Source organism: Microcebus murinus, chromosome 4 (assembly GCF_040939455.1).
Source record: "Microcebus murinus isolate Inina chromosome 4, M.murinus_Inina_mat1.0, whole genome shotgun sequence".
NCBI lineage: Eukaryota > Metazoa > Chordata > Mammalia > Primates > Cheirogaleidae > Microcebus > Microcebus murinus.
The window spans coordinates 77292568-77317605 of NC_134107.1; the positions used below are offsets into that span (position 1 = coordinate 77292568).

The window sequence follows — 25038 nt, forward strand, 5'->3', positions numbered from 1 at the left end:
TCCTCTAGGTCCCTGCTGAAATGGTGGGGAGAGTGAGGTAAATAGCTGGGAGCTATGGCTCACTAGAGTGTAAGACTGAGGTGAACATTTTCCTCATCCCTTGAGAAAGAGGGACAGAGGGGCAGGTTAAACAATCTTTCCGTCGGCCAGTGCTTAAGCTTTCTCTCGGCCACAGTCTAAGTTTAGCTGTAAAGAACACTGCAGTTATGTAGCAGTTTGCATACAGGGATCTCAAAGAACTTTATGCATCATTTATTGTGAGCCTTGTTTTGCGGAAACACCAGTTCCCTGAGGCTTGGGAAGGGTAGGAGGTGAAATGTCTGAGGTATATTTGTAGAATTCCTGGGGGGCCGGGGGGGGGTAGCACAAAACCTCCGGTTTAGCGGTTTCCTCCTCTATCCGAAGCACCTTCTCTCAGTCCTCTCAGGGATGAAAGTTGCTTTAAAATGGACCCAGCACAAAAGGGCCAGAGGGGTTTGTCCTCTCACCCGAAAGTGCTTCCTGAGGCAGCTGCTTGGAAGCACGCAGAGCATGGAGCCCTGCTTGGGAAGGAAGGTTCAGAGAACAGATTGCCGTTGAAAACTATTAGGCCAGACCTGCCTCTTCCAAAGCTAAAAATGGTGAGTCAGGGATTTGGCGTCCGCTTTCTGGGGAGAGAAGGCAGATGTGATTGGGGGAGGCGCCGCCGCCCGGGTGTGGGCAGACCGGCGGGCGGGAGTGGGGGTGGGGGTCGGGTCTCCCGGAGGGGCCGGCAGTGCGCGTGCGGCTCGGCTCGGTCGGCCGCAGGTTCCCGACGTGAGACGCCCGAAACCTGCTCCCGAGCGAGAACAAAGGCTAGCGCAGAGCGAGAGCCTGATTGGTGCCCGGTCCTCACCGGCGTCCGCCGGGCCCGGAGACAACTTGCCTGGCGCGCTGGCACGGAGCGCCGCGCTCGCTCCCCACCCGGCCTTGGCCGTGACCACAGGACTGTGCGTTATGACATCACCTGTTTTCGATTTTTAGAACCCGATTAGTATTCTCGGCTTCTTCCTTTTTTAAAGGTCCTCAGTGCACCAGGATTGGTGAAGGCCTGCAGTTCGCAGAATGAAATAAATCTGTGAAGAAGATTTAAAAGAAGGGTTTCACTGCTTTGCATTTCTTTCCTTTTTAATTTAAAAAAAACCACCCTGGTTTCCTTAGGGATTCAGTGTGGTGTTGTGATGCAAAATCAGAAAGGTACACTTGGAGGAGCTAGCAAGTTTAGCATATCAAAGCTATTAGACCAAACTGTGCGGTTAAATCTGCCAGTCTCCTCATTTCTCAACAGCTGTCTTCTCTCTGCCCCTTTTAGAGACCAACAAGTATAAACCAAGTCTACACAGGAACAAAGGAAATTGAAATCTGCCTGCTTCAGGTTGAAATAGATTAACATAGACTGGAAAACCCCAAAAGGATTCAAGTTATGTGGTTAAATCTGTTTAGTTAGTGATAGCTAAAGGTCGCTGGATGCGGTGTAGACTTACGAAACCTAGAATAGCTATGGTGTTGGAAAGGTGCTTAAGCATCAGAAGGAACTGTAAAACCAAGAAAATTCAGCAGAGGAAGGAATTACCACATGCCCTTCAATGCAGAGAACCAAGAAATCCAGAGAGAAAGTCAGCAAGGCACAGTTTTTCTAAGAACTGAAACACATATGTGTCCCCATTTAGTGGTAAATTTCTTGGGCTATGTTCCTGGCTGGTTCTGTTTTTTAAAACAGATTTTATGTGAGTACATTTTAAAGGAAAGGAGAAATTGAAGGATGAAGTGCATTTTTGAGCAGATTGAATTTTCTCAAATAGTATTTTAACTTCATATTGTTTTCTAACACATTCTTCTTATAACCTTTTCTATTCTTTTTTCACTTAACAGCTAAAATCCTTTTGCAACAAGGTCCTTTAAGTTCTTCAGTAACTAAATCCCCCGGAAAGGAAAGCCAAGAGAGTTCAGCCCTATACAATTACACCCTGTAACAAAGATTGCTAAGGGGGTTTTAGAGAATTAATGTCATCAGTGATACATGGGTCATATGATGGTTCTCTCTACCAAATTCCTCCAAACTTTTATAATATTTATTGTCTATAGTGTCATTTATTTGACAGTTAATCATGTAGTGCACTGTGACATTCCTTATTTGAACCATTATATATGTTTTCATGTTCCATCATTGAACCACTCAATGCCAATAAGTCATTCTCAACACACAATCACCACCCTTTTTGGTCCTTACACCCTGACTCCCATTGTGCTTGTTCTTCTCCCTCATGGTCAAGTCCAGCTTCTGGACCCCCTCCTTTCTCTTTCATTTTTCACCTGGCCTTCCTTCCTTTCTTAGATAATCTGTATACCCTGAGGAGAATGTGATTTAGAGAGTAAGTGGTTTGCACATCCAGGCTCACACAGAAAGTTAAAAAGGAGAGAAACAAAAGCCAGGTATTTTTTGATTTCACACAGAACTAGGAGAGAGTCCTCCCCTATTGTTATCTGCTATGTCTAAAACAAGGAAGAAAGAGCTTTAGAAAAGTAGGATATAGGTGAAAATTATAATCAATGTTGAGAACTACTTTTTAATTTTTTATTAAAAAATTTGGATGATACTTTATTAAATATTTTACATTTTAAAACTCTGTTAGATCATAATCACTTTTACTTGTTCTTTTAAAATATGATTTTTTTTTGCAAGGAATACATAGAATCACAATACTTGGATGTATCATAATTTATTTAACCATTAGTCCATTGTTGAACATGTAGGCTGTTTCTGGTTTTTCATTGTTGTAATGATGCTGTGATAAACTTCCTCATACTTAAATTTCTGGCAGCATCTCTGATTCCTAGACATGGAATTTCTGATTAAAATGGTAGGAATATATCTTAAGGCTCTGGGTGCAACTTACTAAAATATTTTGTGGAAAGGTCTGAATAAGAGCACAGGTGAGAGCAATCCTTTGAAAGCACAAATCTGGTCTGTCATTCTTGTGCATATGGCCTATCAATATTCAATTTACCTCTACCTCTAATCCCTTCTGCCTCTTTCTGCCATTTTTTTCTCCTTTGAAAGTTTTCCTGATAGACTCCAAGCTACTGTAGTACCTTCTATACCGCTTCTTTACCATCAAGCTCACTACTGACATGGTTGTTTTAAGTTGTTTTTTCATTAGACTTCAAACCCCTTGAAGGGAAGGGTAGAGTTACATTTTCTTTGTCTCCTTGACTCCTAGCTCAACCCACAGCTCAGCAAAATGCACTGAAAATCTTAGAGAAAGCAATGAGTTTAACTCTTTATAAAAAAGGGTCCCAGGCCAGGGACCATGACTCATACCTGTAATCCTAGCACTCTGTGAGGCCCAGTTGGGAGAATGGTTTGAGCTCAGGAGTTTGAGGTTGCAGTGAGCTACAATGACTCCATTGCACTCTAGCCAGGGGGACAGAGTGAGACTCTGTCTGAAAAAAAATGAAACAAAACAAAACAAAAATAAAACAAACAAACAAAAAGGGCCCCAATAAATATTGGTGAATTGAATTGTTCAAAAAGCCCACTGCTTCAGAGTAGGGAGATTGGGTTCATGTTCTTATCTGTCACCAATTCCTTCTCTGACATTGAACATAGTGACTATTATGACTTGGGACTTGCTATCTTTTTTATACAATGAAAGTTCTTGCCACAAGTCAGGAGTGTGGGGAGGATTGAGGGAAATTTTTTCTGTATAATGCTTTTGAAAGAAGTTACCCTGTTAATAATATGCTGTTACTTTGGACTTGAAGTTGTTTACTTCTCTAGGTACTTTCATTCTATTGACCTAAGAACTGGGCCTCTCTGTAGTTCCTAAATAAGGATTCATTTGAAAAAATCAATTACTAAAGATATTTTTTAAATTCCATTTCTTGGAACAATAGGTCATTTTTTAACATTTTGCTTCCTCAGACTTCTTTTTCTTTCTCCTGGGGACACCCAAAGCATTTGGATTGCAGGGAAAGTGCTGCATTATTTACAAATTTGCAAATACTGTAATTTGTTTCTTGCACAAAGGAATTCGCACTTCACACAATTGTAAATTGATTGCTCCCTTAGAGCTGTTAATTTGATTCCTGCTATTTTTTTCCTATGGCCAAGACCAGTACTGCTCCTAAGGAGAAATAAGAGGACCTGCTCCCCAAAAGGCAACTTTGGTTTTCACCCCCATTCTACCTCCTTAATCACCCACCTACACCAAGAAAATTATTCTTACCAAAGCTCATTTTTAAAAAATAAATATTCTACCAAGATCCAAATTCCTGCCAGCCTTCTCATCTAACCTTCCCTCTTACGGTTTTATGCATCTAAACCCACTATGAAGCAGGCTACAAGTGAAAAGCCTACAGATGTGGGGTGTGTTGTTTGTTTGTTTCTTTGTTTGGCCTGCACAATGTTAGTGGGCACAGCAGAGCTTTCAAAAAAATTGAATTCCTTTCAAATATTTATAATTTAGGAGTTTGTTTTTTAATAATAAAAATCTGGAATTCCAGTTTCTTTTGAAAAGTTATCAGATCTAGTCATCTGCAGATTACTGATCTGTTAATTGTCACTCTTAAGTTTATCATACAACATGAATTGAAAATAAAGTTGTCATCTCTTAGCTATAGCAAAAGCTAAAAAAAGGGGTCAAATGCAAAGAATATTATGATGTATGATGTCAGGTATTCTGACTATATATATAAATATATACATACATGTATACACATATACATATATATACACATATATGCATATATATATATTTTTTTCACAATGGGGAGGACAGTTATCTAATTAACATGGGACTGCTATGTTCTTTATGCTGCTAACTTCCTATTCTATCTCTGCCCATATCCCCATTCTAATAATTGCTTTAGGAGAAAGGGACAACAGGGAATGTGGCAATAGAGGAAGAGCAAGGAAGCCAAGCCTGGTACATTGCAGGTGTTTTCTTTGATAGACAGTATCACACAGAGGCTAAGAGCCCTGGCTCTGGAGTTGGATATGAATTTGAGTACTGACTTTCCTCTTACTAAATATATGACCTTGGGCAAGTTACTAAATGTCTCTACACTTCAGTTTCTTCATCTTTGAGATGGAGTAATAATGCTACCTATCTCAAAGGGCAATTGTAAAAATGGACTGAGATAATGCATTATAGTACTCAGCAAAGTGACTGGAGCATTGTGAGCCCTCAATAAATGTTTTCTGTGAGTTGCCACATATAAAGAATGTTATACTCTCCACATACTGTGTGACCTTGGTCTAGTTACTTAACTTTTCTGTGTCTCAATTTTTACCATCTGCAGAAATGAGGATTTTTTTTTTTTAGAAATGAGGATATTAAGATTAGCTTACTCATAGAGTTTTTTTGAAGATTAAATGAGTTCTTTGTAAAGTACTTTAATGCCTAGCTTATAAGAAATGCTATATAAGTCCTATTATTATATACTGTGGTCAGGAGATTTTTTTATTTGTCTCTTTTTTTCAATGAAGATCTTTGATTTTCAGATACTTGTTTGCAAAAGTAAGATAATATGGAATAGTAAAAATAGCAAGGGACAGAAAGACAGGAGACCTGGGGTTTAGTTCAGTACTGCTATGAACTATATATTATACCTCTGTTTCCTTATCTATTAAATGTGGAGGGGTGATTAAGTTGGATTAAGGCCAGGTCCAAGTTGTGTGGGAACTGAAGCTTATATGTGAAGCTTCCTTGAAAAAAGGGTATAAAATTGTGGATGCAAAAATGAAAATGAATACTTATTTAAGATCAGCAACAAAATCACAATAAATTTTAAAAAGCTTAAAAATACCATACAAATCATTAAATTCAGATAAATAACAAATTTTTGTTAACTTTCTGACACAACTCTGTATTACTTTTTCCCAACATCTCATATGACAATGATTTTTGTAATATTACCTTTTTTAGAGAGAATGGAAAGAGAATGTAATCTTTCCTCTAGTATATATTCCCAATGCTGGGTGCCCTAGGACACATATGTCTCATGAAACAGCCTCTGACCCTACATCTTTGTGGCTTGATACCTGGCGAATTAGCCCAGTGGGCAGTGGGAGTATTCCTAGAACCCATTCTTCCATTATGACAACTAGAAATAACAACCATATGCTGACATGACCCACTAAACATAAGATAAAAGTATTTCCAACTCAACTTCCCCTTAGCCAGATCAACAAAGATACCCACAGTTTCTCCAATCAATGCCTCCAGCACAAGGGAGAGTATGAAGGAGGTAAATTGGAATACAAGACTGTGGTTTTTACCAATAGTTTTAAAAATACTTACTTTTGAAATGTATTTAAAAATATGGCCATGTGAATAAATTGCTTAGAGCTCTCCCATGGCCTCAGAGGGGCCAATGCTCCTGATGGACCCTAAAGTTCAAAATTCTTTAAGTTCATGATTAATCCATGTTTGAGGAGAGAACTGCAGAGACCTCTTTGAGCTCTATAATTCTGTGAATTTGTTTCGTCTTAGTATTTCCATGGGAGTCTAATGTAAGCAGGGTGTAGGTGAGTTTTTTCAAGGATGCAGGGAGAAAGTATTATAAAAGAAGTGCTATTTTCAAATCTCCCTAGAGTTGTGTTGGTTTTCCTTTGTTCCCCGCAGGGATTATTTTTCATGTTAGCTTGTTCATCTCCTTGATATTCCAAATTCAACTGTCCCAAATCCTCAATTCTTTCAGAGATAAGAACATTGAGAAGTATTTTATATATTTTAAAGAAAGATCCCTGTGAAAGGTACTGGCTGAGTGTTAAAAAAGGAGAATGGAGGAATAAAATAGAAAAATCCACATGAGAGTAAGGGGATTGGATCTAGTTAGTGGGAGTACAGAGGAGAGGAATTATAATTTGGTGATTTAGAAGTCTTAGATAAAGCAGTATTCAATTGTGAGGGATTTGTAGGAAATCAACACATAGGACTGAGGTGGGATTGAAAGGCCATTAGAGGGAACAGTTTACATTTCACCTTTTAGATTCCCTGAATGTGAATGTGACTATGGCACATCCAGACTTTGACGTATTCAGGGGCAATTCTTATTTATCTGAATATTTCCAGTAGTTAGAATCTAAGAGGTGCTCCCAAAAGCTCATTAGATGAAATGATTAGATATATCAGAACCTGTTAACTTGAAATCAAGTGAACATATTATTATTACCAACAAAAGTTCCCAAATTATCTTAAAATTATAAACATATTTTTGTGCAAATGTAAAATTTGTCTTGTTAGCAAGAAGAAACTTTTGAAACTTATATGAATGATAACAACAAAGATAGCAATTTCAAAGATAAAATGTTGGCTTGAGAGGATGCATTCCCAAGTGAATTGCAAGCTTGAATCACAACAGCAACTTGTAAGATTCTGGAAGGCTACAAGTTTGGATGCATTGAAATATATATATGTATATATTTATAAACATATAAATATATATACACACACACTGTCCAAATATTCCTTTATTTACTCATTTATTTATTGAAGCCTTACAAAGTAGTAAGTCCTAGTAATAAAAATAGCAAAAGACAGGCTTAGAATCTAATAGTGAGACTGAAGTATAATCTCTGCATTTGTACAGACAATAAATAGAAAATGGAGAATGGAATGAAAAAAGGATTATTAACAATGAGCTCAGAAAGATTTTTTTGAGCATTCATGTCTATAACTGGATGCCTCTCAGTGGTAGTGTTGAGACATGTGATACAGGATTCTTGCTGTGTTTCAATGCAATTACAAAGTCAACGGGAAGACAGGATTAACCCCTATAAATACTAGAGAACAATACAGAACAGTATATGATGAAATCACCTCCTAATTCCACATTCATTACTTAAGTCATTCTTGCATTCATGCATTCAAGCATTCTATGTTTGTGGAGTACTTGCCATGTGCCAGGCACTTGGCTAGTTATGGAGATGGAATGATGAACGTGGGAGTCAGAACGTATAACCTGGCAGAGAAGATGGACATAGACTTTAAACAAATAATGCCATGTGTAGTAAGTAGGGACAACACAGGAAGGGAACATACATCAGGGGATGTAACCTAGTCTAGGCTTTTCTGAGGAAGTGAAACATGAACCGAAGTAGTGGGCTACCCCTGGTTTCTGACAGTGACTGCCAGGTATTCCATCCAGAAGGTCCTTTCCTAATGTTTCAATTCCCCCTTTTTATATAAGTCATGTTCCAATTACAAAACTCCTATGAATACTGGCCTTTTACATTGCAGTAGACAAACTTTCATGCTGGGTGCAATCCCTCATTTCTTTTCTAAGGGGCATTATCCCTATTAAAAATTCACCAGAATTTTAACCTCCTTTTTCTGATTCAAGAATATCACTTAACTTTATAATCTCACACTTAGGTTTTCTCACTTAGCCCACCACTCTGCTGAGTTCCATTTGTGTATGTGCAACTTATATGTATGTACCATTTCTAACAAGTACATCTATATTATCTCCCTGAGACTGTGTGCTTAAAGTTAACTCTCATATTTCTAATTTATATTTTCTAATTCCCATAATCCTCAAAATAGTTATAGTAATCATCATAGATATAGTAATAGAAACAACCATTATCATTTAATGAATACTTAGTATATGGCAATAGTCATGCAATAATCTATGTACATTATCTTGTCTAATATTTATAACACCTCTATGAAGTAGTTATTATTATCTCCATTGTACATATGATTTGTGAAGACTAAAAGTTTGGTCACAGTCACACAATTATTATAAGACAGAGCTCTGATTTGAACCCAGATTTGTTTGATGCCACCAGCATTTACAGTGTTATACAATCTTACCTTGGCATTATTCCATCAGTCATTATTGTAAAATATTTTTTGAACTAATTGTCTATGTTAGGTTATCAAACTATAAGGTCCACTAGATTAAATCTCTCATGCACTCACCAAAGATAGTTTGGGCATCTTTGTCAATTGGATACCTATTGAAATAAATGCAATGAGAGTAGGCAAAGGAGTATCCATTATTCCATATTCTAATATTTTATTGCCCACTGGCATGTTAGTCTACAATAAAACAATTGGGTGATTTTGGGATAATAAAAGTACTTTTGTTGGTACTCTAAGTTAAAATTTCCAATGTTTTGAGATATGTCTGAAAATTCCCAGGCTCTTGGCCAGTCATGGGGATGAAGTGATGGACATGACGGAGATAAAGTTAAAAGAAAAAAATAAAGGGAAGAAGTACTGTTGCTACTAATACTTTCATATGCTGTACCAAGGCAAGCCCAGGTCTATTGCAATTAGCTGGGATTAGCTTCTCTAAGAAAGAAGATGAACAAGCTGGTTTCCACATAATCTGCCAGCAATCTCAAGATGTTTATATTAACCTATCCCATCCAGATCCTCCTCTAAGTGAATCTTTCTGCTGGTGGCTCATTTAAAATAATCTACTACATGGTTGCCCCTCATCTCCTATGAGTTGACCGAGGCATAGACTCTTGACTCAAAGAGAGACATTCTGTAACCTAGCCATCCATCTGTGAGGACTAGCTTCAAATGATAATCTGGGCCAATCAGATTCCTTTCTTAGAAATTTGGCATTGAGAAGCTATGATACTAAGCCAGTTGGCAGCGAAGTCAGATTGAGAGAGGATGTCATGAACCATATGCAAACTAAAACTAAGAAGGAACAGAACAGATAGAGAGTAAAGAGTGAGAAAGCTGGTTAGGGAGGGAGGATGGGGCAAGGCACAGAAAGAAAAAAAAAAGATGCTAAGACACTGGTATTTAGAGTTCCTTAAATTCTGGTGTTTTTCCATTTCCAGTCCCTGTGTATCCTTGTAATAATTTCCTTCACCAGTCTAATCTCCTCCCACTGCTAATTTTGTGAAGTACTCTACATGTTATAACTCTGTTTCCTACAACCAAAAGAAACTGACTGATACAATCTTCCTTCATTTCCATGTCAAGCACTTATAAAAATGAAATATTCCCCTTATTTTTTATTAGTAGCTGGATGTGAAAGTCAGACATGCCAAAAAAAAAAAAAAAAAGAACTAGAATTCACTGGGCCAGAAAGTCCCAATTTTAGCTTTTACACATCAAAATTCTTACAGCCCATGTTTCATTAAGAAAGTTCTGCTCTGCAAAAACCTCAAACTTTTTAGAGCCTTTTTCTGTTCCAAGTTAGAGAAGAGTCGATCAGTAATGTATTACCCAAACCGCTTCTCCTCTCCATGTTTAATGTTAAAGTAATGCTAATACGTCTATGCCATCAGCTGCTAGTAAAGAAAACTTTGAGAGACAAAGGCTGTCTCCCTTTCCCCTCAGTATCCTTCATTCAGACTTAATGCCTGCAGGCCCAGTTTAATGATTTCCCAGAGTTTATGAACCAAAAAGATAAAAGAAAAAAGTACAAACAAAAATCAAAGTTAAATTTCCTCAATAGTTTCCATTTAAGAACTAAGCAATTGAGGCAGAGATAAAGTGAAGGAGGCACCTATGTGTCAGGAGGCAAATGAAAGCTCACTGATGTCTAAAGAGTATAGGTGTTTAAGGGACTAGGTGTATAAACTAAGAGGTCATTTTGTTTGGGAAATATAAACATGTGTATAAATGTTTTATTTTCAGTCAACTCACCAGTTGTGGAATGTGCCTGAACAACTAACTGATACGTTTCTGTAGACCCGATCACTATCTTTAGAGGAGCTGATCTCAGCTAATCACAGTAGATCTGGACTTTTCCTTGTTTCCATTCCTTTGTATCATATTCCTCATCTCTGCAGGAGGCACTGATTCTTCTCTCCCTTTCTCAATCGCTCTCTCTCTCTCTCTCTCTTTTCTTATCCCTCTTGTTTATATTGGGCTCATGTTGAACTCAGCAACCCTTGAACTTGTTTTTTGTTTGAGAGGTGAAATAGTTCTTAGGATTTGCTAAGCTCTTGGAGAATAAAGAAGGTACTTCACTTTGCCCATGGGGGTCATGGTCTCAGGTATGGTGAAGAAAAGAAAATGATCTTCCTGGGCAACACTAGGTGGGTTGTGATTGAGTTGGCCTTGCTCCTGATGAGATAGCACTACTGTTATTTCTGGATATACAAGACCTGTCACTTTGCGTTTTCTATTTCTCAGTGAAGTCATGAACGTCTAGAGATTCACATGTCTATGGGGAACTAGAATGCCCAGAAATGGAAGCAAATGGAAACATTCTCATTATGCAAGTGTAAATTTAGCTGTGACCTGAAATGTATTGCCTAAGACTTCTATAAGGGTGAAGTTGAAAATTTTTTGTCATTTTTTTACTTCAATATTGTATAGTCACTGTTCAAAAACTCTTCAAACTTCGTTTTTTAGTACTTTATAGGTTTTTTGTGAGGATTAAATGAAAAGATATATGTAAAGTGCTTAGAACAGTGACCCTCCTATTATGAGGACTTAAATGTTAGCTGTTTGTATTATTTTTAAAAGATTTCATACAACAATAATGTATTTTTTCAATAGCAATTGAAATTTACTTGAATTTTAATGTTTTGGGTTACCTAATACCATTTACCAAGACAATTTGTTTTGATTTAAAAAGGCCTCAAGTACTTGATAACATGCAAGGTTTATCATTAAACATCTTTATTGCACTTGTGTTTGCAAAGTACATTTTTGTCTTCTATTAGTTAGTCTATCCAATAACATGCTAAGATAAAGAGCTGTGTCTGTGATACTGTTGAATAATGAAGAAGCTAAGGGCTGGAGAAATTAAATGACATGAATGTATCCTTCATTCTAATCTCTCTCTAGATGAAGAAAGATGGTCTTCTCTAGAATTTGAATTTGCAGGTATATACAGGTGAGTGTATGTGTATACACACACATATGTACATATATCTCTATGTGTCCTGCTCTACATAAATTCTCTTTTCTAAGCTAAAGCTAAGCTCATTCTTTAACCTTTTAACTGAAAAATTACAATTTGCCAGTTAATGAAAAGAAAATATTGTTCCCATTTAAGAGCTGAAACTCTGCAGTAGAGTGCTTTGGAATATTTCAAGAGCTTTGCCTACCAGCAATGACAGTGATTCCTGGTTTTACTCTGCAGGAAGCAACTACCTTTTGCGACATGAACAAAATACAAAAGATAATATACCCAATGTATCCTATAAGACTCAAGCAAGCTCCATATTATAAATGGTTTATAATATTATAAAATAACCATATTATAACCAGCTCTGGTTTTAATAAATATAGGGCTGGGCTGAGAGGGTCCTCTGGGTGGAATAATGGGTAGGGTATGTAAGCATGTACTGAGCACCACAGTTCTGCCTTCTTTGCCTTTTGTGATTGTCTTGTGTCTATAGAAGCCTATTTGTGAGTCTGCCTTGGTTATCAGGCAAAATGCCTTATTTATTTCCTGGTTGTTTACAAAACTAAGGACCCAGGCTACAGGATATTTATACTGTTGTCCAGCAAAGCTTTCACTGGGAGAAGAGATAAGCAAGTCATCTGCCAAAAATATTGTGGCCTATGAATTTTGAGTGCATGTGAAAAATGTCACTGCATTACCAGGTCACAAGTAAATGATTTTGTTCTCTTCAGCTAATGATGCAACTCATCGAGGTTGATTGTACCTTCCTCAGATGTCGTGAATATAATTTCTGCCTTTCCCGTATAGTGCTTAGCATCTCAGAAAAAAGGGGAAAAGTCTGAGTTCAGTGCCCCTGAGAACATTGATAAGTGTTTCTCCCCTTTTTACAAAGAACTAGGGAGTATATTTAGCCAAACAAGGATAAGGCTCTAGGCTCTAGATGTGGAAGGCAACAAAGAGGGGTAAGATTTTTCTGTATGGGAAAAGCAAAGGGAACGGGAGATGCCTTGGTGTGTTGGTAACATAGTTTCTGTAGTCCTGGTGCTTCCCAAAGCAGCTTCAGAATGAAGACCAGCAGTCGGTTCCCCTACCTAGGGCAACAGCTTTCGGGGAGCAGAGGCTGGAGCCACATCCTAGCAGCTCCTGAGCCAGCTCAGCATTTTGTTGTCTTTGCCCTTTACCTTCAGAGCTTCAGCAATGTCATTCAGCCCCTATTCTGGAGTGAGATCAAGTGGATTCCACAGAGCCTGTGGATCCCAATGACATGTCAGCTTTTCTGATTTTGTGTCACCACTGCTTCTGGGTTCCCATAAGCAGTTTCAACAATATTACATGACTGCAAGGCCTCTTAATGTCTCTTGCCTTTGGCACTGTCACTTACCTGATCTACTTCTGATTTTTCCTCGTCCAGTCTCCTACCGCTTCTATTAATCTACTTCTTTCCACATCATCTGCCCTCTTTCCTGCCACCCTCTGAGTTAGTAGAGCAAACTGCTTAACCCCAGTACCTTTGCTCTATTCTTTAAATTCTCCTCAAAAGTCACCCAAATTATCTTGATAGCAAAGTAGAAAAGCTTAAAAATGTTTTGCAGTGAAAAGCCTAGGGATTGATGACTTACCTACACACGACCTATTTGCTACCTGTAGTTTACGCTCCTGCCAGGGGTAAATTATGGGTGGGGCTTTGCCTACACACACTTTTATCATTTTATGTTTAATGCTGCCCATGCTGAATCAGCTGTTTTTAGGCAAATGAAGGCAGGTGTCCTGGAGGGGTGGGAATGGTGATATTGGTGACATTCTCATGGCTAAAAACTTGCAGGTTACCTCTGGCCCTGTCCATGGATAAAATCTCAACCCCAGCCATATTATTCTGAACGAAAGACAATTTTTCATTATTAGGCTGTAAGCTCCATAAAGGCATATGTCTCTGTCTGGGTTCTGTTCATTCATGTATTCCAGGTGCCATGGAATGGAGCCTCTCCCAGTGTAGGCGTTCACTAAGTCTTGGTTAATTTATTACTCTAGCACTGAATAAGGCTCTTTTCATTAAATAGCATAATATTAACTGGTTATGACATGGTAGATTTCAATATGCTAATTAAAATATACAGAAAAAAATGATCCTTATATCCATCATGGGCCTTTGAATGAACGTGAATTTCCGAGGGCTGTAAATGTATCTCAGAGAACAGCATTAGGAACTAAGTAGAACTATAGTAAAATTTAAGGAATATCTCATACATGAAGGGTGGCAGATAAGGGAAAATTTATGTTTTTAATTATAGAAATGCAAAATTAGTAAAGAATTCTCTGTTTACCTGACATATCAAGTATTTTCTCAGGACCTTAGTACTGTTATTCCTAAAAAAAATAAACAAAACAAAACAAAATAAATAAAACAAGGAATTTAGACTAGATAAGATCCCTTCCAAATTAAAAAAGTTATGAGATTATGGTTATAAATGATCAAAATATTATATAACAATAAATGAAACTGTGAAGTTTTTTTCCTCTTTTGGGAGTAGGTCTAGACCTAGAACAAAAGATCTTAATCTCAAATCTATTATTGTACTGCCTTATATCTTTAATTTCCTAAAACTAGGCGCAAAAATTTTGTATATGTGCAATCCCCCCCAGGAGCAAAGGATCCATAGTTTTTATCAAATTCCTAAGGTAGTTTGAGACCCCCAAAAAACCTTTAAAACCTCTGGATTATAATATTTTAGATTGTCTGTTGTTTTTTTTTAAGTAGACTGTTTCTTTATAAGACTTGGCAGAATACTTCTTATGTGTCAGGCATCATGCTAAACGTTTATATTAAATCATTTAACCCTAAACTTCATAATACTGCTGCTTTTCTAAGAAGTAAGTTAGTTAACTTTCTCAAAGTCATACAGCTGATATATGGTGGAGCGGGGATATCAACCCAGGCTGAACCAAAATGCCCTGCTTTTAGTCATTATGTAGAATTGACTTCCCTTTCGGGAGATGGAACATTTGCCAAGAACCAGAGCCTTTTCAGTCTTAGCCATCATTTTCCATTTAAATCATCCTTTATATAGTAACTGCTTCCTAAGCATCCTAAAGCCACTCTCAAGCAGCATTCCTCTATGGAACCAGTCTTCTAAAGCACAGAAGCAAGCCTCTCCGTTCACATCCATTTTATGCCATTGCACAGCTAGGCTGTAGTAAGCTTAATTTTGTCTTAACTCTCTCTTCTACACTCAAGTCTGGCCACATGGCACAAATGGACAACCCATACATTTGGAGAGACTCCAAGAAATCCATCCCAAGCACTGAATGGTCCTGGCCCTGTTCCAAAATTTTACTAACCTTCCACAAATTGTGATTCCAGACACGTTTATACCTTGGCCCCCAGGATAATGGAAGCCACAAAAGATGTAGAAATTAAAATGTCAGTCCAGCTGGGCCCACAATGTGGGCCAGCAATTACAATGGAACCCATTGCCTTTTAGGTCACCTGAGGGTAGCACATCTGTGCTTCTTACAAGAGAGGTAACAAAGTAATCCAAAACAGTTTTCTTTTTCTTTCTTTCTTTCTTTCTTTCTTTCTTTCTTTCTTTCTTTCTTTCTTTCTTTCTTTCTTTCTTTCTTTCTTTCTTTCTTTCTTTCTTTCTTTCCTTTTTTGAGACAGAGTCTTGCTCTGTCACCTGGGCTAGAGTGCAGTGACATCATCATAGCTCACTGCAGCCTCAAACTCCTGGACTCAAGCAATCTTTCTGCCTCAACCTCTCGAGTAGCTGGGACTACAAGGGCATGCCACCATACCTGGCTAATTTTTTCTATTTTAGTAGAGACAGGGTCTCGCTCTTGCTCAGACTGGTCTCTAACTCCTGACCTCAAGAGATCCTCGAACCTCAGCCTCCCAGAGTGCTAGTATTACAGGTGTGAGCCACCACGCGCCACCCAGAACAGTTTTCTTGATGTTTCTCAACTCACTGTAAATACAGTGTGCTACTTAACAATAGCAACCAAGATGTTAACAAGCAGTGGGAAAGTGTTTTAAAACCAGGTGAAAAGCAGAGATCAGAGTTCTGGTGAGCTTTGTAGTTCAGCTACCACTGTCATTATTCCAGTGTGAACTAACCTGAAATATATGCTCATGGCTGGCGAGGCAAGTAAGATAAAGTGTTGCTATTCTCTGCTCGAGAAAGGAGTAAGGATCATACAAACTTTTCATTAACTTCAAATCCTGAAGGACGAGCAGTATGCCATGTCACTGAAAATGGAAAATAGAATATCCACAGCAAAGGTGACCCCAGAGAGGCCATACACATTGTGGGATCCTGACAAAGGTTCAAAGCATCAACCTGAAAAAGGTAAGTGAAACTGAGGATGAGAATCAGAGATGTGGGTGACGTAAGGGACTGAATGGTGCAGTATTTGAGACATTGACAATCTCACTTTCTTCTTTTTTCATTCTTTACAGCCACAACCATTGATAGAAGCCACTAATTTGACCCGAAGTAATCTGTGGTGTTTTCTGTGCTTCTGAAGGTGTAGATTTCAACGTCTGCAACGTTACATTCATGAGTCTGCTAAATTTGAAACTGAGCACTGCAAAACAAGTAGATACCTTTTCTTCTGGTATGCTGGGGGAAAAACTGAGATTAATTCAACCCAAACTGGTACTTAGTCATGAAGGAGTTTGCTTAAACTGTTTTACTTTTTCTTTTTGTATTCTTGATACAATACGATGGATACAGATTATTTTCTCACAGTACTTATCACCTGCTTTGTGATTGTTTTTTTTTATGTGGCTGCCTTCTCCATGAGATTATAGGCTCCATGAGGACAGTTTTCCTTATCATGATATCCTCAATACAATAATTTTGGGGAAGAAATGAATAAAGAAATTTCCAATGCTGAAAAGTCTTCTGTTCTATGTCATAGAAATAATGAATTCTTGTCAGGTTAGTAAAATGTGGGTTGCATTGCTCAAGAGTTTTTAGTAATCAGTGGTTGTAAACTGAATTTATATCACGTGTAGATGTAGTGCTGGATACATTGTAAATGTAGTTGTAAGTTTTAGAATAGGGACACTGGGTCAGGCTGCAGTGGATAACTGCTATTTTTGCCTTCCTTTGGGAAACTCTTAGCCAGTTGGGTCTGGGAAATTGCCCCCTCCTTTATGCTCGGCCCTGTCCTTGTCCTCCTGCTATAAGGGTCTCCTCCCCCAGGTGCAGTGGGTCCAGTATTGGTATGTGATTCTCTGTTCCTCCCTCCAGGGACAACATTTACCTGGGGCCATGAGGCTTTCTTTGTTCAACCACACTCCCAGCTGGTCTTGCCGGAGGAGCATCTGTGTGGGTGCAGGACACTGTCCTTTCTTTGCTTTAGGGAGAAATGAGCTGGACCTGTGGGCCTCTACACTAAAGCCACAGAGGGGAAGGTCGGGGGTGGGAGAGAAAGAGAGACACATAGAGGGTCTCGATGACACCATTAGAGGCAATAAATCACCCACAACTTTATTTGTTCTGTTATTTGCCACAAAGATAATACTAGGAGAGGGACTATGCTGTTATGTTACTTAGTTCTTATATTTTTAAAAGAAAGAGGCCAGGTGCGGTGGCTCACGCCTGTGATCCTAGCACTCTGGGAGGCGGAGGCGGGAGGATCGATCAAGGTCAGGAGTTCGAAACCAGCCTGAGCAAGAGTAAGACCCCATTTCTACTAAAAATAGAAAGAAATTAATTGGCAACTAAAAATATATAGAAAAAATTAACCAGGCATGATGGCACATGCCTGTAGTCCTAGCTACTTGTGAGGCTGAGGCAGAAGGATTGCTTGAGCCCAGGAGTTTGAGGTTGCTGTGAGCTAGGCTGATGCCACGGCACTCTAGCCCATGCAACAGAGTAAGACTCTGTCTCAAAAAAAAAAAAAAGAAAAAAAAAAAGAGATCACTAAGTTGGCTCTTAGAGGAAGTGAAGTTTGGTAGGTCTTGGTCTGGTTAAGAAACTCATTATTTTATTGGACTGCAATCTGCTGGCCTTGATACAATGTTCTAGTTTCTGGAGCTACAGATAACTCAAACTCTCTTCACTCTGATCCCTCCCTATTAATAGGGCAATTACGACTCCTTTGCTCATTCTTTCATTCAATAAATATTGAGCACCCACTATGTGTGGATACATCTTTTCTCCAGGCTATATGTTTAGAGCATTCTTTGAGCTGTTTCTCATTTCATGGCTATTCTGGACCAATACTGCTGGTCTTTCTTTAGAAGGACTCCACTGTGTCAAATCATCTCCTTTAAGATATGGATCTGGAGCAGAGCATGATAACATTCATCCACTGGTGTTACACATTTCTTAAGTGCCAGCCATGTGCCAGGCATGACGGTGACAAGGATGGATGAGGCTGTTTAGGAGGCTGCCATGTAAATAAATCAGTACAACACAGAGAGCTACAGCAGGTCCCAAAGAGGGAGTGGCCAATTCTCTTTGGAGAGGAGAATCCCTAAGGAGCTTTTCACACAAGAGAAGTGAATAAGGAGAGGAGTGTGGACATTTGATAAGTGGATGGCGAGTCAGTGCCCTGAGCAACAGTAAGGAGGAATGGATCAGCCTAGTGAGTTCAAGGAACTGCAGCACCTTTGATAAAGCAGGAGTGTAGGATGTGAGATTGGGGTACAAAAGAGGTATAACCAGAAAAATATTTGGGGATAATCTCATGATAAAGCCTTGAACTCTGTACTGAGGAACTTAGATTTTTTTCCTACAATTGACAGGGAGTCTCTAAATCTTTTAAAGAAGGGGGACAACATGAGTAAGTTTACATTTTAGAATGACACTTTGAAGTTATATGGCCCAGGAGCTGAACCTTGAGGAAACTGAGGCAGGAAGTCCAGCTGAGAGACTACCAGAGACTACCATTCTAAAAGTCTCCACACAAAGGAAAAATTTTGTAATGAATATTTTATAAATAAAGGTACATTTAGCTAGAATTTCCCATTTTCCCTATACATGGTGACTTTGGAGACACCCTGTAGATCATCTGGGAGAGAGGTACAGAGGGATTCCCTTATGGCAATATCTCTGAGGCTGGGATGGTTTAAAGGCAGTGAGGACAAGTGGGCAGGCTGTGCTGCAGGCCTTCGCTGTTCAAAGTGGGTCAGAGGACCAGCAGCATCAGCAGTACCTGGGAGCTCGCAAGAAATGCAGGCTCTGAGGCCCCACCCCAGACCCACTGAATAGAATCTTTAGGTTAACAAGATCCCCCAGACTATTCATAGGCATGTTAAAGTTTGAGGAAAAAAATGACCTAGGTGTTTGGAGTACAGTGGTAAAGACACAAGACAGCTGAGGTCCCTACCTTTGTAGAGTTCATACTCTAGCAAAAAGGCAGATTTGAAACAATAATTAACATTGATTATGGTTTACATTGAATAATGACTGTGATCAGTGCCAGGGAACTGGGAGAGCATGAAATAGAGGGACCAGACTGGGCTGTGAGTTCAGAGGTTTCCCTGAGTAAGTTAAAGAGACAAGGCACGATAAAAGCAGGTAAAGTTGGTGGAAAATGTATGTGTGTGTGTACGTGCGTGCCGGGACTGGAGGGAGGGGTCTTCCATGCAAAGACACCAGCACTTGTCCAGACTGGAAGGGGCACGAGGACCTTGGGGGACTGAATGAGAGCGGGAGCAGTGTGGGAGCCAGGAGAAGCATGGTGGGAAGTGGGGCTTGAGGATGAGCATCAGGTCCAGTCTTCTAAATCATGCAAAGGATTTTGATTTTTAATTTAAGAAGAAAATGAAAACAGTATCAAGAAGACCGTATCCAAGAGGAGACCTTCTCTGGTGGTTTTCATAGCCTTCACTGGTGGTTTTAACCACAACCCGTTCATTAGTGGACCTATTGCTTTAGGCACTTTTAGTTTTTACTCAATTTAGGAAAGATTTATTGAGCACAGACTTTGTATTAGGCCCTATGCTAGATAAGGGAAGGCTATTAAAATATTTAAGTTGTGACCCCTGCCCTTAAGGATATTAGAGTTTAGTAATGACATTTTGCTTCATTAAAGAAGTTAATAGTCAAAGCAAGAAGAATTTCCAGTTTAATCATTCCCTGTGTCTTCTCACATGGACTGCTTCTGAACCAGTTTTTTCACCTCCTGTTCTTATACATTTGATTTTTTTAATACAAAATTTTACATTTTTCTTGGTTTCAGGCCATCCTCCCAGCCTGCTATATCTTTTTGAATCCTGCTACTAGCTCTCTCTTCCAACTTATGCTATGTGCAGATCTGATGAACATGCCTTCTTTTTGTTAATCCAAAATCTTACTTAAAAAATTGGTGACAGGTCTCAGAGGGTCCTTCAGCCCCTTAGCATGGCAGCAGTAGAGATGCCCTTTCACGTGATTAGTGATTGATTAGGGTACCATATAGTGTTTTTTTCTGGGAAACGTCTCCCTATCTTGTAGCTAGAAATCAGTGCCCTATTGATGGGCATGCACAGCACCTGTGAATACCAACGTCATAGTACTTATGACATTACATTATAATTTTATGTATCTGCCGATCAGTATGAAGCTGCCATTTTATTCATCACCTTATTATAAGCACTGAGCACAGTGCATGAATGGATATTCAATAAACATTTGTTCAGTGCCTTAACCTGCATAATTTGTATGGACTTGCAGAAATTGTGCAAAACTACCAGGCTATTTGATAAATTTCAAGGACTGAAATATAAAATTTAACCTGGCAGACGGTTCCTGGGTCTATAGCCAGTTTACCTCTACCTGATAAGTAACTGGGACTTGCATTCACTCCTTGGAGTTGGCTCTACACTATCATATGCTTTGCTGTCGGGAGCGTTTCCTGATATTTCTCATAGATTTTTTTTTAGTCTCTTCAGATTATTCCAGAAATGCTGCAGTGAAATCAGGAGAAAAGAGATGTGTATAATCACCTTATCACCAATCCCTAATTTTATGGACTATCTAGTTAACAGTATACTAAATATAGTAAAAACCATGGTTTAATTTGAGAAAGCTCATTGACAAAAAAAAAAAAATCTTCTTTTTCACGTTAATCATCTTGAGAAATTTACAGTTTTTCAGTCTGTCCCTGCACATTTCACTTTTTTCTTTGATTAAACTATGGGTACAACAGATATTCTTTTTTGAAATTTGCTCTCATTAATTCTTCACTACCTTGATTTATTTTATTCTTACCATACCCAAGTTTCTATTAGTTTGGCAGAAATACTTGGTAAGATTTACTGGGACTTTTCAACAGCCCACATCCAGTTCTGTGTTATGGACTTCAGAGGTATTATCCTATTTCATCTATGGGAGACAAGTATATTACTCTCCTTGATTTACTATATATATATAAAGAAATAAACAGGAGGAAGGTCAAATCATCCCCATGTTTAGCTTGGCTTCCATTGCTCCTCCAGGTCTGCTGGTGTGTTGCAGAGCTGAGGTTTGGATGAGACCCGATTCCAGAGCCTGAACTCTTAACCCAGCACACAATTTTGCAAAGACATAGAATACTGTGCTGGAAGTGCCCTCGGAGATCATGTAGCTTGGAACATGATGTCTGTTTGTGGACTTGTTTTGCTCTGTCACTTTGGGCAAAATTTTCCAGTGCAAAGAAATAGGTAGAGGAGATGGGTGGAGTGGGAGAAGGGGCTAGGTGGGTTGGTTCCAAGTCCCAGACTCCTAGGAGAAGGGTGTCATGTCTGGAGCTTTTGAATGCAATGAATATTGTATACATTTTTAAACCCGTATTAGTGTGTTTCCTTATCAATAAAATTTTTGTCTAACAATTACATGAGATTGGGATCTAATTTAGTTGTAACTGCCACTCACAAGCTATGTAACCATAGGATTTTTTTTAAACCTTTACTAAATGCTAACTCTGTGTCATTTTTAAAGACACACATTTCAGGCAAAAGAACAGCAGGGGCAAAGGTGCAGCCACCGAACAGAAAGGCGGGGAGCTGGACATGAGCACTGCCCAGGTTCACCCTGGAGAATTGATATCAGACAAAGATTCTATTTTTCAATATGACAAATTGTTATCTTCAAATAACACAGAAAGACAGAATATCAGTGAGTTTGTCTGTATTTCCACAGGCAGTGAAACTATGAAGATCCAAGCAGTGTGGAATGAAGCCAGTTTCAGAGACAACATTTTGCTGAAATGGAGAGTGATCTGTGTGTGCCTAAGTCACACACAGGAAGCAGGAGACCCAAGGATCACGGCCCCACAACGTCCCCGAAGGGCAAAGAGGCAACTTTGGGAAAATGAGAGAAGCATGCAAAGTGCATGAAATCAGCTGTTTACATCGTGAAACATAAGTCACAGTGCTATGTGTTTGGAGGCTGCAGTCTCAAAGATCAAAAGAGAAAATAAAAGCCTACACCTCCATGCACGAGTGATCTGTGCCCCTCACTCTCTCATTCCTTTCCTCCACCATGTTAGTCTCCTAAGCCTTTGTTGAAGGATTTTCTGTCTCCATTAAAAATAAGGATGGGCGAGGGAGTATTTTTTTTTTTTTCTTTTCTTCTTCTGTTGTGAGGGAGTATTGTTTTCACCTGAGCAAACCAGCTGCGGCAGGCTCCGCAGCAGAGTAAATCCATGTGTTTTTGCTCTGCTTATGTAAAAATAACTTAGGGAAGCTGCAATATTTCGAATGTGTATTAAAAGTTGAAGAGAGGAAGGGCTTGGTGCAATGAATGAGATGAAAGACAAAGCTGTGCCAGGCAAGATGAAAGCCAAGCAAAGGGGTGGTTAATCATCCCAGCCAGAGATAAACAAGAGCAATCCAGTGTCTCCTGAGAGAGCAGGAGGAGCCCCGCTATCCGCTGCTCCGCTGCGGAAATGTCTCTGACATCGAAGTCACCGGAGCTGCTTACTAAGCCTGCTATTTCTGCTCTGTCAAAGTCATTCCATTAAAACTTAAAATAAGCCTGCAACTGGATAATCTTATCCCTTATAGGAGCCTTATGTAACATATGCAAATGTGCATCTGAATTATTAGGCTTTTATTTTTTTTTCCTCAAAGCTGCACTTAATCAGTAAAAGCTTGTGAAAGCCTAGAGATTTCTAAAATAAATGTGTATCTAAGAACATTCCTAATGTTGTCTTGAGAGCTACCAAGAGGGTTTAGAAAAAAAGGCCTCTGATGGAGAACAAGAATTGCTGGGTCCTGAGGCTGGTTATCTGCTTCCTTTGGACTGGCCCTTGCAAATTGCTCAGCCTCCCAGGGCTGAAAGATGCTATGTCTGAGTGGAAGGAGTTCAGAAACTAGGGTCAGAAAGCCAGGGTTTGAGTCCTGCCTTGTCATTTATGAGCTTTGTGGCTGGCAAAGAATTAATATTTGGAGACTTGTTTTCTTATGATAAAATGAGTGATAGTACCTAATTCATAGGACTGTTGGGAGGGACCTATGAGACATGTATATATAAAAAGTGCTTTGCAAACTGTAAAGGGCAATGGACAAGTTGGCCTTTGCCATCACTTCCCCAGTTTATCTGTGCCTCACAGAATGCTGGGAGAGTAAATGAGAGCTAGAAAGTCATTTATTACAGAAAGTCCTAAGGACTACTTCAGAATTCATTGCAGCAAGTGAGGACATACTTTAATTCTGTTGGTAAAGGCAAACATAAACTAATCAAAAGCCAGCCCCATCTGGGAGATGTGTAAAACATCTTCCATCTACAGTCACAGAAAAACAGCAAGATTCTTTTTTTATTCTCTTGTCTTCTAGAAGCAGTTGGGGGTTGGGTGGCTTGGAGGACAGAATGCCACACAAAAGCATTTGCCAGATTATGGGGTGGGGGATGCTATAATTTAAGAGGCATAAGATGACTGAAGCGACCATACAAAAAAGATCTTCTAATTCCATTTGAGCTATAATCTGATTTGGCTGTTGAGTACAATGTCCTCTTCACAAGAATCTGAAGTCAGTATTGAGGGCTGTGCCGCAGAAGTTTTCCACCCAGCAACAGGATGATGTCAGCGGCCAGGGGAACAACCAATCAGCAGGCAGAATGAATCAGAGCCGAGCTGGGATTTTGCTCAACTGTCTCCTAGCAAAGCAAGCTGTGCTTTGAAGTGCAGGGGTTATTTGCACTTCCTCTGCACTTGAAGCTGAGACTGAATGGCTCCTTAGCTGAAAGGGTTACCAGTGAGTGTGCAAGCAGTTAAGATTATTTGCATCCAAACAGCCAGTCTTATGGGTAATAAGAGACATATCTCTATTTTTCTGGAAGCATTTTTTGCAATAAAAAAATTCAGCATTAATAAATATTTTAAAGTCTTGATTTATATATTGTGTCTTGTAATTGTTTGAAACCTGTTTTATTTCATGCATTATGTGCTGCTGGGCAGCTCTTGGCACATGAGCTACATGTAGGTTTAATATTGTGCCTTAGAGAGTTTGAATTTGCTGTGATGTGTTCTCGTCTAATGATGAGCAGCCCAGAAATCAACAGCTGTTTCATTTCTGGGTCAAAAGCCCTAATTTTCTAATTCCACTAGAATGTGTTTTGTATATACTTTAAAAATAAGTCTAAGCTGAAAGCTTATGATGCGACTTGTAGACATTGGGTGAGAGGGAGGCTTTGTAGCATTTCTGAAAACATGAACTTATTTCCCAACATTTTGTCAGTTTTTCTGATCTTAGTAGCGAGTGACAGCAGGACTGGAAAGGGGTACAATCAAAGCATTAGACCTATCTATGCAGCATCACCTATTACACTTCCCAAGTCTATTAGACCTCCTAGCAGCTTCTTCACTGGCATCATCTGACAACAATTTCTGTGCTAGCTAAGGCCAGAAGGCAGTCTCTCCTACTAGTGATGAAAACACGTCTTTACAAAAGATAAAAATATATAACAAAGAGGGAGTGATTTTTCCATCTTGTCTTCTTTCAGAGGACTTGGTAGGTCTCAGGAAGCACCATAGACTAGGATTTATTAGCTCAGACCTGCCACAACCTTTCTCTCCTTCAACGGGTTTGCTTCTTGGCTGAATGCCTCATTTTCCTCATTACTGAAATGAAAACAGGGTTTACAAAAGCTAGCTAATTTGAGCTAATTAGGGACAGGCCATTCTGAAATATTGAGAGGACTGAATTTGAAAATATACTTTAGAGAAAAGCAGACATTACATTGAAAATTTGGTAACATGCTG

At 39.1% G+C, this 25038-nt stretch overlaps 1 long non-coding RNA gene across 2 annotated transcripts; it reads left to right on the plus strand.

Moving 5' to 3' along the window:
- LOC105859778 (uncharacterized) lies at nucleotides 1–24106 on the plus strand. 2 transcript variants are annotated; one of them, XR_012918991.1, is made up of 5 exons: nucleotides 1–620; nucleotides 11799–11847; nucleotides 16085–16205; nucleotides 16316–16473; nucleotides 21975–24106. It is a non-coding gene; the product is annotated as an uncharacterized LOC105859778 (long non-coding RNA). The 2 variants fall into 2 exon arrangements; XR_001148684.3 differs by lacking the exon at nucleotides 21975–24106 and having other exon boundaries at nucleotides 16316–17327.
- The last annotated feature ends 932 nt before the right edge of the window (nucleotides 24107–25038 follow it).